The sequence below is a fragment of the Pteropus vampyrus genome, unplaced genomic scaffold (genome assembly GCF_000151845.1).
Source record: "Pteropus vampyrus isolate Shadow unplaced genomic scaffold, Pvam_2.0 Scaffold8, whole genome shotgun sequence".
NCBI lineage: Eukaryota > Metazoa > Chordata > Mammalia > Chiroptera > Pteropodidae > Pteropus > Pteropus vampyrus.
This window is the reverse complement of record NW_011888789.1, coordinates 11024932-11040432: the sequence shown is the minus strand read 5'-3', so window position 1 is coordinate 11040432 and position 15501 is coordinate 11024932. Positions and strand designations below refer to the sequence as shown.

The window sequence follows — 15501 nt, the reverse complement described above, 5'->3', positions numbered from 1 at the left end:
GAGAGACCAGATTTCCCTCTCCTGAATTCTACCTTCCTTTTTTCACCTTTAAGACTGGTTGCTTAAGGTCTCACATTCCTAAATGGACAGATGGCTCCGGCTGTGGTGCAGCTGTACACACAGCTCATTGCAGTCATTTATACCAGCTTTGCTGCCGAACTGCCAGCACCTTCTTGGGCCCGGTGTGGGGGGCTCTAATGGCCAAGCGAAGGGCCCTCTGGCCCCTGCCTAATTGGCTGCAATGCAAGAGCTAATGTAGGTTGAGAGACCAATTAACTGGGCTTGTTTCTACCAACGCTGCATCTGAACATCAATTATGCTAAACAACACGCTGTATTAAGACATTTCCTTGCCACTATCATTTGCTATGGGACACCTCAGAGCAGGGCAGGGAGGAGCTGTCTTTCATTGCCTGCCTGAAGGGTTTCTCTCTCTCTTTCAGTAAAGAGTGCTGGCAACTGGGAGCACAGTTTTAGAACTAGGGAAACAACAATGCAGGGCCACATCTGACACTAACTTGTTACCTTCTGTGGGCTTCGGTCCCCAGACAATGGGGGTTAAAGTCCAAGAAACCAGTGAATAGGCTGAGTGAGGGATGCTGGCAATCCTTCTGCATGACCTGTTGATTCCATTAAGAAATCGAAAATATTAGGCACTGTGATGACCAAAGGACACTTTACCTGAAACTGGAAAAAAAATTAATAACTGGAAGTTGTTGGGAAGAGGAAGATAGTGTATTTTCTGCAGGCTTTGCTACTCTTGAATTCGATTCCTCCATTATCCCATTTCAATCTTATCTCTAGGAATCCACTTCTTGATTTTTTATATCAACACATTGGTCTTGAAGTGGTTCAATTCATTTAAATTCACCCTGATTGTGTTACTCCTATATATTTAAAATGCTGAGTAATCAAACCAAATTTAAGACACAGTGGAGTTTACAGTTAGTTGGGAAGATTGGATGAATTCAGACATCTACTTATTTACTCAATCATTCTTTCATTCAACAAATATTTATTAAACAATCATTATATTTTAAGCATTCTGCTAGGCTAGAAGCACTGTTGCTCCCTTATCTGGGTTTATTGCTAGATGCAAAGATAAGTAATAAAATGAGTGATAGTAATGTAGTGTGAGATGTGCTATTATGTCTATGATAGTACAGATGATAAGTGGAGGGGGACATAAAATATACAAAAAAAAACCAAAACAAAACCAAAAGAATAAAATTATATCTCTGTATTAAAGCATTAAAATGTAGTTGGCTTAAAATGGAGTGTTATGCCCTCTCCCATTACCCTTGATGTTTATTTCAAACTTCTATCACTCTCTTTAAATTTTTTGGAACTTCAAGAAAAACTCTGAGAATATCAGGTTTAAGCTCCTTCAATTTCCAGGAAATAAAAATCTATCTGTATTTGTGATTTTTCCTACCCCTATCCTTTGGTCTTCCAGGAAGAGCTGTTATTTCTGTTTTTAAGGACGTTGCTTTCACTTGTGCTCTTAAAAACTGACACTCTTTTCTACTTTAGGAACTTATCGTGATTCCTTTTCTCTTTCTTAAATTGGCAACTGCATCTTAATTGGTCCCTTCTGCATAGCATAAAATTTGATCAAGTCTGTTGTCCCTTTCCAAAATAAAGTTCTCCCTTGACCCTGCATCACCTTGCCTTTTCTTACTTTTCAAGCTTTGAATTCTTGCTTCTTCACTTGTTTCTATTATCTCCCCCCTATGCTCACTTATTCTTCAAACGCCTGCAGTCTGGCTCCTTCTCTTCCTGCATTTCTAGAAACCATTCTGGCAAAAGGCCCTAACAATCTTCTCCAGCCAAACCTAATGCATTCTTCGTTTGACTTCCTTGATTTAATAGTTTACATTAATGGCTATCCAATTGTCTCTTTTCTCTCTTTGCTTCTCTCCTAGTTCTCCACTACTTAACTGACCAATCCTTGTCCCGTCTTCTATTGACTCTTATTGACCTGAATGTGCCTTAAATATTGTCAAAATGCATGTCATCCATGCATCTTTCTTCCTTAGACCTCTTCTCACTTCATACCATTCTTGAGTGATCCCTTCTTACCACCTACTGTCACCTACCACCACCTGCTGACTTTCAAAATGCATTCTAATCAGCTCTGACCTTCAGCCCCACCTACTTGCCTCTCAGGCATCTCAACTAACTCTAAATGTAGGTTGTAAAATTCTCACCTAAATCTGCTAGTCCTTTTGTCTTGGCAAATGACAATGTCAATAAAGCTTGATGTTATCATCTAGGCTTTTCTTTTTCTCACTCTAATACCCTATCAATCAATAAGTCCTATGATTTCTATTTCTCAAACATCTATTATGTCTATTGTCTCTTCTCCATTCCCATTGCTCTTGCCTTAGTTAAGGTATCATCATCATCCTTTGGACAAGGGCAATTTGATTATCATCTGATTTCTTTGCCTCTGATATTTTCTCTGATTTTATACCCTTTCAGTCTATCTACCACATTGTGTCCAGGGTTACCTTTCTAAAATACAAATCTGATTGAAAACAGAAGCACATACAAAATCTTCTGTGGCTGACTATTGCCTGCAGCAGTTTTCAAGTTATAGAGGAGAGGTTCAGCTGAGCCATCTGAGTAGCCTTTATGAGAGGAGGTAGAGAAGGTAATTAAGGACTTTGAATTACAGACTCTCCCTTTTGGACCCCTGAACTTCACCCAGTGTTATGTGGCAAATGTTTAACAATTGGTATCAAAAAAAAAAAAAACAAAATAAAATAAAACAAAACAAAACAACGAAAAAACTTATTTTTAGTTTGTTGATTTTCACGGTGCAAGTACTCCCACTATGGACAATTTCAAGCTACCAATTCTCTGGAATTGGGAAAAAAATCTTCACAGTTGACTCTTGCAAGACCACAGCTCTTGTCCCCTTTCTTCATACTGAGTATCTCTCTCTGGTGAGGGACAGGTGAGAAAATGTTTCCCTGGCCACCTCTTGTCCATTGCGAAGGAGGCTTCTGACAAGCCTGACTTGGAATCAGCAGAGACCCAGATGAGCGTGGGACTTGCTGTGGACTGCACCGGACTTCAGGGAGAGGCAATGGCAGGCATAAACTGGATACATATTGATGAAGTGCCCCGGATCTGTAAACAAGGCGAGGTGGAGCCGATGCTGATAGCAGCCCTATGGGGCTGTGAATGTAAATGCCCCCTTTTCCACTCAGAAGCCAGGGAATCTCAATAAATGGCTGCCCTTGCTCCTGCATGACCAACTACCACATTGATATCCTGCAGCTGGCCTCCTAGATGGCATTGCCTCTGTTCCCCAAAGCAGTATACATGTAACTTTTTTTTTTTTTAACTGTGACCGAATGGATTACTCCTTTCTGCACAAGAATGTATGTCATTGTCAACATCAAAAACTTTCCTACTTGGCTCTGGCAGCACCTGCCTTATTGATCAGGTGCCTTATGAACAACTCATTCACACAAAGCATTTAAACCTGTCTGACTTCAAAAGTAAGGTAAGCCAAGCCATGTCAAGCAGTATAGCACATACCTAATATGATTATTTATCCTCTTCTTGGTGATAATAGAATTATGCAAAAACGGCCTTGACCCAGTAAGGATTTTCTCTTCCGAATCAAATCTCCGCTCTCCTCAAACTCACAACTCCTTCCCCTCCGCCCCTACTTCTTCTGGCTTTCTAGTCACTCATTCAGCACTGCCATACTCCTCTGTGTTCCATCTCCCAAATCCAAGAGTTTCTTGCCTGTAAAGTACTGCAACTAGTAAAAAAATGTGGCCAGATTTATCTAGTAAATAAATGATGAAGGAAAAAGACATCCATCTTCATCTATTAATTCATTCTGAAATGTTTATTGATTATCTCCAGTGTGACTACAGTTAGCTCAGGTAGCTACATTTAATGAGTGAGACCTTACGACTGTCTCAGAAGTCCCTCACTTCTCAATGTCCTCAAGTTGTCTGGATCCTGGGAAGTGGTAGACCCTGCCACTGGTTCTAGTGGTAGTAATCAGTAATAGTTGGTGGACAGAGACCAAAATGGAGCCCTTGGAGGGAAAATCCAGAACAAGGCAGTTTTCCAAAACCAACTAGCTCCAGGCATGGGGACTGCACTTTACCTCTGTGCATCGACCCAGGTAGAATTTGCCTGTACCGACAAGCACTTTATAAGGGAAGCAGTATTAGTAACCATTCCTGGGTCAGAAAATGATATTCAAGAAAGTTAGGCCACTTCTTCGAGTTCATGTCCAGCAAAACAGCAGAGCCAGAACTGCAGCCTGGGTCTCTCTACCTTTAAAACTAGCTTCCTTTCTTTATTTTGCATTCCACACATGACTGGTGCTCAGACTTTCCCCAGCCCTAAGAGAAAGACAATGTTTGCCTAATGAGGGTTTTTAAGTTATTACATTTTGAGGTTATTAAAAGGCTAGAATAAAATGAGAATGCAGTGAGGAGCATGTTTGGAAAATGTTGGGGTGACTTAAGAAAACGGTAGGTTCTATTAAATGTAAAACTTTTAATAGTCTAGTCTAAACAAATGGATTAAGGAAGGGCTCATTTTCTGAAGAGTATTTTCGAAAGAACAATTCTTCCAGACTTCTTGGAGTACTAACTCCTCAGCAGCAGGCTCCAAAGATTTCCTCTGAGTCTCAGATCAGAGCCCCATGTGTGGAGATACCTGAAGAGAGTATTTCTGATAGCAGTAAAATAATGAGCTGCCGTTATTCCAAACTGCTTTAGTTCATGTCTTTAGCGGTGGGAAACTTCAGGACACATGTTCTGAAGAATTATAAATTTATTTGTGAATTAAGCAAGATTTTGGTATGAAATCTCATGTTTATTCATCAAATATCTAGTCAGTGCCTAATAGGTGTGAAGCACTATTCTAAGTGTCAAGAATATAGCAGTGAGTGGGGCAATGAGCCTTTTAAAAAAAATCTCAAAACTAATTTACTTCAAAATTAAAATAAAACCTCTTGGGAGGCCAAGAAAATAGTCTGGTTTTGAAGTGATGAACTAGGGTGAAGCAGGTAGTGGCAATAGAGGGGCCGTGAGTAGATGGAACCAAGGTATGTTTTAGAGGTAGAAGTGACAGAACTTGCTGATAGTTTGGATATGAACTTGAAGAAAGGAGAGGATAGGGCCTTCCTCCTTTGGCCTGAGCAATTGGATACTATGTGAGCAGAGCTAACTGAGATGTAGTATAATGGAGGAGGAGAGGAACTGGGGCCAAGAGAATGATGGACTCAGTAGTTCTGTCTTGGCCATATTAAATTTCACATATCAGGTATTCTGGTGTTGAAACTAGTAAACACCTGAAATTCAGGGAAGATGTGAGGGCTGAAGATATGAATTTTAAAGTCATCAACATAGAAGATGTTTAAAGTTAAGGACTTGAACGAGATCACCAAAGAAGATAATAAACATAGAGAAGATGAGGCAGTCTAGGTCTGAGCTCTGGAACATTCCAACACTAAATGGTTGATAACGGGATTTTTTAAAATATGCCTGGGAAGGAGTGACCAATAGGAAAGGAAGAAAACAAAAAGAGTGAGGTATCAGGAAAGTGAAGTGAAGAAGGAATTTTCAGAAGAAGACAATGATAATCTATGTAAAATGGTGAGAGGTCTAGTAAAATAAGAACAGGAAATTAGCCGCTCTACTGAATTACATGAAGGTCCCTGGTGATCTTGACAAGAATCGCTTCTATGATGTATCTAAAGGAAAGACCCATCAGAGTGAGTTGAAGAAAGAATAGGGGGGAATAAATAAGACAAGCAACTAACAATCACTTTGATTAGAAAAAAATAAAATAATAACTTTCAAAATAATCTCTGTTGCATGACCAAATAAATATCACATGTTTCACCCAGAAAGTAGTAGGACTTCTAGAAAAGTCTCTTGAGAGATTTGAGATGTTGCAAGTATGCACTTGTATGACAATACTGGTTGATACAGTATTAAAATATTTCCATGGTGGTTGGTAAATAGTCACTGGCTTAACCCATTTCCCATTTTTTTTTTTTAAAGTGCAGCTGCCAGTATTAATTTAATTTTACATAAATACACTCTTTGAGGCTGAAGCAAGTCTGACTGATTTTCAATGTGAAAATAAAACATAAAGACTGTTCTTGGGGTTATTTCTAAATTGAACTTGTCTCTAATCCTAATGTAACAGAAATGGATACATAAATTGGATTCATCAGATGACTCTTTGGCTAACAACTCTTCGAGAACCATGTCAACATCATGCGTAGGAATGCTACGTTTTCTAGGATTTTACATTTTCAGCAGTCGAGAATTACTATATTTTGTAAATGGAAATACCACTACTAAAAACAGAATGCTATAATAGAATGATGTCATTTGTTTCCAAAGACTATTAGTATACTAGAGTGATATGAAAATAATAATAAAAGTGAGATATTTCATGGCAAACTTCAGAGGTAAGGTTAGGACTGTAATCCGTGAGTAATTATCTCGGGGAAAACCCTGCCACTGCAGGCACTGCCAGCAAGTATTCTCGGGACAAATGGGAAAAGTAGCTCTAGCTCTCCTTTCACCACACCAAGTGACCCAACCTTTTAGTTCTATTCAGAATTCAACAATGATGTCGCCACTGACAATGTTGGGGACGGACTGCGATAAAGGGCTCCGCTACCTCTACACAGACAGCATCCAATCCGATTTTCTATGTCCATAATCTGCATGCATTTTAGATAGCACTACTGCTTAGATCCATGATTTCAAATGCCAGCAGCAGTCAACTCAGTATTGATAATTTTGTAGAGAGACAAGTCCATTTTAGTGTGCGTTAATTTGTGGATGTTCATTAAAGGAGACTTCTAAATCAAATCCCTAACTACACAGCTTCCATTAAAGTCAGACTTATTTCTATTGCCCCTGATCAAGCCTCTGGTCCCCTCAGCAAAAGCTGAAGGCTTATTGAGTATGTGTTTTCTATTTTTACTATCAAAGTAAAACTTATTTTGAGGCTATTCCAAGAGCCAGGACAACAGAAATTCAGTCAGCTGAGATTATAGCTGTCTGCTTTGTATTTTACGAGAATAACGATGACTTTCAGGCACCCCAAAGCAAGTATTTCCGTCTCTCAAATATCTGTGTATTTTATTCCTGTAAAATTTGTCTGCTGGAAGCAGATTTTAATCATTACTCTGTGTACCACTGTGCTGGTTGGATTCCATATCCCATCATCTGACTCTGAGTCATGTTGTTTGTAGGCTCTTAAAGCAGATTCAAGCACCAAAACCACAGGTGAAAATCCATGTGTAAAATCAATTGACAACTTAGGAGAATTGTTGAACTATTAAGGTGATTGGCCTTTGCTGTTCAAAATAATGGAACAGTTTCTGTAGTGATGAAAGACAGCCCGATATAGGGTGATAACATTAACTTTCCCTTTTCCTGGTTGCAAAGGTTTTAATTTGCTCTTCATTACCAATCCCACTCAAGTCACTGTGGAGTGACCCACAACCTGGGAGGTCCCAGAGAAATCTATGTAGTAGGAACAGGAAGTCAATTTTTTTTGGTTCTATAAATGATTATCTAAAGTCATCTTTTAAGAAAGGTAAAGAAAAGGGTACAAATGTGAGATACATATGTGCGTGTGTGTGTGTGTGTGTAATGATAGAACTCTAGAAGCAAATAACAATTTTATGGTATAAACTGCATGTACACAATAGCATCCAATCTGATTCATTAAGCCATTGTGTCACCGTCTCTGCCAAAGAAGCCCTCCATAAGAATGCCAGTGTACATGCCAAGAGTTCTTTTACTTTCCTAATTCTGCAAAACTGTCACTCCTCAAAATGCTGGATAGTTTTGAAATTCTAGAATAATTGAGTTTATTGGCATCCACCTCTACCATCTCTGTTCATACTTTCACTTGGTCCCTACATAGCTCTGCTTTTGGACAGAGTTTCTCAAAGTTACTCATGTAAACATCTCATTTGCTTTTTAGCCAAAATTAGCAAAAACTTTTGCTTCTGTCATAGTTGACAGGTGTTTTGGTAGAACCCTTTCACTGAAGAACAAATATACCCTGCATAGAAAATGTTTTGAAATATTGATGGCTACATAAAAGGTAGAGGACTTCTTTATGACCCATACCCCAAAACAAAGAAAAACAAACAAAAAATCTATATACTATGGATGTAGCAGGTAGCCGGGCCCAAATAGTGAACAGCCTACAGGCATGCAATTGACCTTGGGGACTGTTATAAAGCTATTATTGGGAGGTAGACTGCTTTAAAATCTTTACAGTTAGGTCCAAATGATTCCACAGACTAAGATCAACAACAAGTTTGAAATAAAATATCAGCAAGCTAAGAGAATGCAGATAATGATAAAAGTCAGCAGGAACAAAAACAATAATTAGATTTCTAGGAACTGAAACATTGGAATTGTCAGGCATTTTATGTATAAAATTCTAAAAAAAATTTAGGATACAACCACAAATATGCACATTTAAAGAGATGCCCACGCTCACCACTTCTATTCAATATAGTACTGGAAGTTGTAACCAGACCAATTAGGCAAGTAAAATAAAGAAAAGTTATCCAAATTGGAAAAAAAGCATAAAAGTATATTTGTTTGAAGATGATATGATCTTGTATGTACAAAAACTTGTTAGAACTAATAGATAAAATCAGTGAAACTTCAGTATACAAAATCGACATGCAAAAGTCAGTTGTATTTCTATACACTAACAATGAACAGTCTGAAAAGAAAATTAAGAAAATAGTCCCATTTACAATAGCATCACAAACAATAAAATACTTAGGAATAAATCTAAGCAAAGAGGTGAAAGAACTGTAGGCTGAAAATTACAAAACAATTAAAAAAGTTGAAAGCTTTTCCTCTAAAATACCCACAACTAACATCATAGTCAAAAACAGTGAAAGGTTGAAAACTTTTCCTCTAAGATCGGGAAAAAGACAAGGGTGCTCTCTCTTCACTCTTATTCCACATGGTACTGAAAGTCCTAGCCAGAGCAATTGGGCAAGATAAAGTAGAAGGAAGCATCTAAATAGAAAAGGTAGAAGTGAAATTTTCTCTCTTTGCAGGTGGCAAGATCTTATATGTAGAAAGCCCTAAAGACTCCACTGGAAAACGATTAATGCTACTAAATGAATTGGTAAATTTATTCATCTTGTCATTCAATTTCTCTTTTTCTTTTTTTCATTTCTCTTCAGGATTTTAGACTCTTTTATTATGCAGCAAGGTTTCAGAAATTATACCAGGCAGAAGTGAGTGAAGACCACGACATGAATAAAGATAGAGCCTCTTCCCTTCTACACATCTTTTAACCATTGTGATAAACAGTCAACCACGAGGCATTTTGCATCAGAATCCTGCCTCCCAAAGGATGTTGACAGTAAAAAATGAGAAAGCCTAAAGAATCACAATCAGCCGACCACTTGTCAAGAGGCCGTGTGCTTGGTCACCTCACAAACAGCATGCTCAGCACCTCAAGAGATGGGCACGAGAAACTAAAACATCTAATGTGAACCCTTGAGAGTCACTGTTAATATATTTCTGAGGGTGAGGCTGATGAGTGCAGAATAAAGTACACAAAGCTGGAAACTGACAGGCCTCTTGAGAAGCTTTGCCACGTTCAGGCTCAGAACTATGATTTCTTTGAAGGTAGGCACGTAGTTTGAATTCGCCTGCATCGGGCCCTGTTCCAGAGTCTTGATGATGATCTGCTTTGCCTGCCTGCTGGCATCACTTCACATGGCCAGCAGTGTGCTGATGGGTTCGTCCCTTATGTCTGGGCATTTGCTGACCAGAGTCAGGACTTTCAGGTAGAGCAGAAAAGGGTCCATTAGCTCAATAACTTCTACAATGGTAACAATAGTGTCACCATGCCCGCCTGTATCTTTGCGAAATCTGAGAGCTACTTCTGGAATAGAAGGTGGTGCTACTCAGCCTCCCTGACCATCCCCCTGCACCCTCCTTATGCTCCTTTGTATTCCAGAATGAGATGTGCTTCTGCATGAGGGCCCACAGCTAACCCTGCTACCACTTGTCATTGTCTTCTTTTTTATATGACTTTTCAGTTTTGGCAAAATCATTGAAATATTCTTCCTAGGTGACACAGATAATGTCTACAGCATTCAAACCTAACAGCCATGTCTTTGACATCAGCTCACTGAGATGTTGCTCAGATTCAAGAAGATCTGCTCCAGCAGGCTGCCGCAGCTCTCTTTTGCAATGGTGTCTCAAATCCCATCCCTGCGTGGTTGGTTCAGATATACGCCCTCTTCATTTCAGTGTTTAAATACTTCCTTTTTTAGACTGACTATGGATTCTGGCAGTTGTTGCTGATGACTATCATACCCTGAACACAGTGTGGGCATTGCCAGTTTCCAAAGTATTCTTTAAAGTGTTCAGCTTTACAACTGAGCTTCATCTTTGTACCTACTTAATGAAGAATTCATTTGCTGAAGACACAAACTAGTACCTTTGTTTTCAAATCATCACATATCTGAGCAGCAACTTGAAGAATCTGTTCAGACATCTAGAATGTGGTGTGGTGGTGCCACTGTGGTCAGCTTTAGGCTCAGTCTCTTGTCTGCTTCTAGAGTTTTCCACAGCTAGGCAATGGTGTTTGAAGCAAGAGTTGACATGTACTTGCAGAGCAGCTCAGAGACCATGTTGGGGAAGGTGAAAACTCCAGGGCATTGATGTTCACTTCTGGGACCAGCTCCACATTCTGCATCATCTCTGTGCTTATGCTGGTGTCTGAGACCCACTTCAACAGCTAGTAATCTCATTCGCTTCTAGGACTTCCAACTTGAGCTCTTATATCCATGTACTCAGGGCCTGGTGGTACATGTTCAGGAGGCTTCTGTAAACCTCATAATAGGGAGGAAAACACTTAACTATCAGGTTTTTGGCAAAGATGAGGTCATCCAGGATGTACTTCCTTAGGATTTCCAGGAGGCAGACAAACCACATCTTGGCAGACTCCCCGACGTCTGCCTTCGTGCCCTCGATTCCCATAGTCATGGTTCTGTCCAAGATGGCAAACGTTTTCTCTTTTCAATTCTTGGACCTTCCAGAAAGAACAAAGCTAGTTGATTTTTTTGGTCAGATATGCACCAATCAATTTTTTTCCCTGACCCTGACAATTGAGACTAGCAAAGTGGAGTCATGGGGATGATGATCAGCAAACTCTGCAGTGCCATCCACAGCTGCTTAGCCAGCTCAGCTGAGAGTCACTGCAAGCATCTGAAATAGTCATGGATGAAGGTCATATTGTGCATGTTCCCACTTTCCTTGCAGTGCTGCTTATATATTAGTCCATCTTGGGAGCACTCCAGGTCCTTTAGCTTTCAGTGGGCCTGCAGGAGAGCCCCTGGTTTAATGAGGTCCTGGGTCTCCTCATAATCTGGGGCACTGAGATGATTTTGAGGTTCTCCACAGCTGGAGAAGATGGCTGAGCTGCAGGACGCAAGACATTCTGCACATCCTTGAGGTTCTCGATGGTGCTGATGCTCTGACTCCAGTCTTTGTTGACATTGGTGGATGTCTTTGACATTGTTCAGTGCATTATGGGGCTTGCTCAGGCCCATGCACACCATATACGGTTAGATAGGAGGCTTCACTCTGGCTTCCATGGAGGCCTTTTTCTGGGCTTCTCCTCTGTGATACTGCTTCACTTTGTCCAGCTCTTCCAGGTGAAGTGTCCAAGTAGCCCTTTGGATCACCGTTGCAACAGAACTCCTAGTCTATTTCCTTCAGGGTTAAAAAGCAAGTGGAATCCACACACCTATCAAACTAGGGTTGTCCCTCCATACCTGGTGCCCAAGTGGAAGTGTCTCCAATGTCTTGAACATGTTAATTATAGTTACTTTAAAGTCTATGTCTTATATATTATATCTGGATGATCTGTGGGTTGTCTCCATTTTCTATTTCTTTTCTTTTGGTTTTTGGTCATTTGAGCCTCCCCACTGTCATTCATAGTAATTATTTACTCATTTCTTAAAGGAACAAAGGGGTAAAAGAGGCTATCGGCTTTGCCATATCTCAGAAACTAAAAGGAAACAAGTATTGCTGGTCTATCCGAAGGCTAATTTAGGTTGCTAGAGAAAAGCCTAAATTAAGGCAGAGAGATAAGACTGACTCCAACCATTTTACTGAGTGCCGGCTATTGTGTAGAAAAAGAATAGGAACTCTGTGTAATGCTAACTTCCAGCAGAGAGAGTTAATTTTTTACTTATAAGTAGCTATAGTAGGGATTGATCACCTTGATATAATCAAGAAATGAGAAGCATTAAAGCTAATTTCAGGCTTTGTGTGACCTGTTCTATTTCTAGTTTAAAGTAATCTTAAAGTAGACCTTTCAAGACTCTTAACTGAAAGCAAAGTTTGTTTACCTGGGTCCATCCCCCTTGCTCGGCCTTGAATGCCAATTTCCACCTCCCTAGCACTCAGAGCCTGGCAAAAGCTCCAGGCTCTCTAGCTTTCTAGATTTATGGTCGATCCTTTCTTCTTAGCTTCTCAGCTTCTCATGTTGAAACTATTAGGAATAAACAATTCCCTCAGGGAAAAAAGCAGCGCAGAAAGTCATGCTCACAGTTTTCAATTCTCTTTCCGCCAAAACCAGGTCCCCTCAGTTCTTAACTGCCTAGATAACCATCAACTCCAATTTTTTTCCTTTCTAGCTGGAAACTGCTGAAAGCTTTCAGCCTTAAAATTCAACTTGATCTCTTGTTTAGTACCACTTACTCTAGTAGTTGGCACATGCCTTGAAGGAAAAACGGCATAGAATGGTGAGTTCATTTTAGTGTTTTTCTTTTCTCTTAGACCTTAGCCGTTCAGTTCTTACTGTGTTGTTCTATGATCACTTCGAACAGATATTTTCAAAAATTTTTATCCAGTTAAAAATTTTTTCTTCGAGTGAGGGTTGATCTGCTACAGCTACTTTAGCATAGCTATAAAACAAAAATTAAAAAGCATAACAGTTTTATATAAAAACCAGAATTCTCAAATTCTCTGGAATTTTTTTAAAAATCTAGTAAAACCGGACCCACATTCTTGCATGGAAATAATGGCTAGCTAGAGGTCAGTAGCCCCTGTTCTTTTAATTTCAGGTATATGCTTTCCAGTTTTCTTTAATTATCTGGATCACTCGGTGATCCTTGAGAGGGAAAAAGGTCCCTAATCAAGCTTTGAGTAAAGCTCATACCTAATTGTGTTGTATAAAAGGAGAGCTGAAGGTAATGTGAGAATGCATAATCAGAAAAGAAAAAGAGAAAACGAGAAGATTGTTGTTTCATGGAAGTCATGGGAAGACAAGGTTTTAGGACGAAGGAGATCAACTATGTTGAATTCTGCTGAGGCTTCAAGTCTGGCTCGTTGTAAATATCCTACTATACTAAGTGACTTAAATGTATTCATGATCTGAGAAAGAGTATTTTTAGCAGAATAACGGGGATTATGGCCAGGTTAAGGTGGTTTAAGTAGTGAATTAGAGATGTGGAAATAAAGTAATAAATGTAGACAGCTAGTTAAAAAGTCTGACTGTGACAGGAGGGCAAGAGAAAAGACGGTGTTAGGGGAAAGAGTAGGGTCGAGTAATACATTTAAGAGGAGAAGGGCCCTTCTTTACTGCCTTCTTGTTAGTGCGTTAGTGGCCTTTCCCCACCCACTTGCAAGATGAAATGCTACAAAGATATTTTCTCGAAGACAAGAAAGAGAGAAAGATGGTCAGCTTTTCCTATATCTGAAAAGAAAGTAACAAGTCTTGCTGGGCTATCTGGAGGGTAATTTAGGTTGCTAGAGAGAGAAAAGAGTAAATGAAGGCAGAAGGGCTAATTTCAACCATTCACCTGAGCTGAGGAGTCATTGCATTGTCTGAAGTTATCCCCCCACCCTGCTTTTATAGGATGCAACCATCAGGAGACAGCAGCACAAACGCTGCCTTATTTTTCCTTTTCAAAAACAAGACAAGGGCTGGGACATTTCCCCCGTCGCTTCAGGGATCTGTTAATTGGCTCCCCAGTAAAATTACAGGAGCAGCCTGCCTGATAATGATTGTAAATGACAAAGACCATCAGGTTTACCTTGTGAAGTCCTCAGGGGACTTGCAGTTAGTTTAGTCTGAACTTAGCATCAGCTGCTCAGGTTCCTTTCTTCTCAGCACGATGGCTGTACTCATCCAGTATTCTTTCAAACCTAATTAGTGTTAGGGCGGGCCTCCATCTCCCCCTCCCATCCCTAGCAGCCCTCATTCCTCTCACTGCCTCCCCTCCGTCTCACTTTCCACACTCCCTAAGCACGCCACGCCAAAAACTGAAGTAAGATTTTAGAGGCTGGTCTCTTGTTTTTTTGGCCTGGAAGAAACAACTCAGGCTTGAGCTGTAAGTTATTGTTCCTCCAGGAAACTAGGCATCAACTTCACTGAACTCCAGTCTCCCTTATTAACTCCTTTACAGGCTGAAGGTACTTAGCCTGAGGATTTTATAGTTAATTAGAGGTGTTTGGAATGTACTATAAGTCTTAAATAGAAGTTAAAATGCCAAATAGTTAAATGCTGGAGGAGGTAGTTTTCATTAAAACCAAACCTCTAAATCTTTTGGTTTTCAGAAGCTACTATACATGTGTGTGTATTTATGTATGTATGTATGTATGTATATATGATGTATATATAAATGTGTAACATAACAGATAGACATTATTATACACATATATATAACATTTCTTGATGTATGGATCATTATGGATCTTGTTAAAATGCAGATTCCGATGATTCTGATTCAAATGGTCTGGGACCAAGCCCACTCACAGATAACGTAGATGTTGGTTTGGGGACCACATTTTGAACGTGAATCTTAAAGGAATTTTCCCATTTTCTCCTCAGCTTCTTTATCTTAACCTAGTTGCCTTACTCCTCAGTTCTGTTCAGATGTTGCCCCAGTGTTTCTTTGGGCTGTATGAACGATCCATTTGATAGAGGACAATTTTGCTATCCCTCAAAATAACAAATGATTAGCTATTGAGTGAACCAGTCTCTGAATCTGTGTTCTGGTTTCCTGTTCTAGACAACTACATTGAGAAATACCAAGAGTGTTGTGAAATTTCTCTAGGTTTATACTAGTTTACTCGTATTTCTTTAACTTGCTAAATTGAACAATCGCCCCATTAATTTTTAATTAATTACTTTTCATCTATTTCCACATTGGCATAGAAGGTTACAAATCCACTTCTTTGTACTGGCATATGTATAGCATAACATTTTTATTGTTGTCAATACAGAACAAAATTTACCATCTTAACCATTTTTAAGTGTACTGTATAGTAGTGTAATCTATATGCACATTGTCGTACAACAGATCTCAGATATCTAGAAATTTTTCATCTTGTGAAACTGAAACTCTATATCCACTAAACAACACCCTTTTCCCTCTCCCCCAGCCCCTAGCAATCACCATTCTCCTTTTCGTTTGTAAGAG

The 15501-nt window shown here is 39.5% G+C and overlaps 1 pseudogene; it reads right to left on the bottom strand.

Annotated features, from left to right (window-relative positions):
- Positions 1-9540: 9540 nt before the first annotated feature.
- Positions 9541-15268, bottom strand: LOC105300913 (annotated as a pseudogene).
- Between the last annotated feature and the right edge of the window lie 233 nt (positions 15269-15501).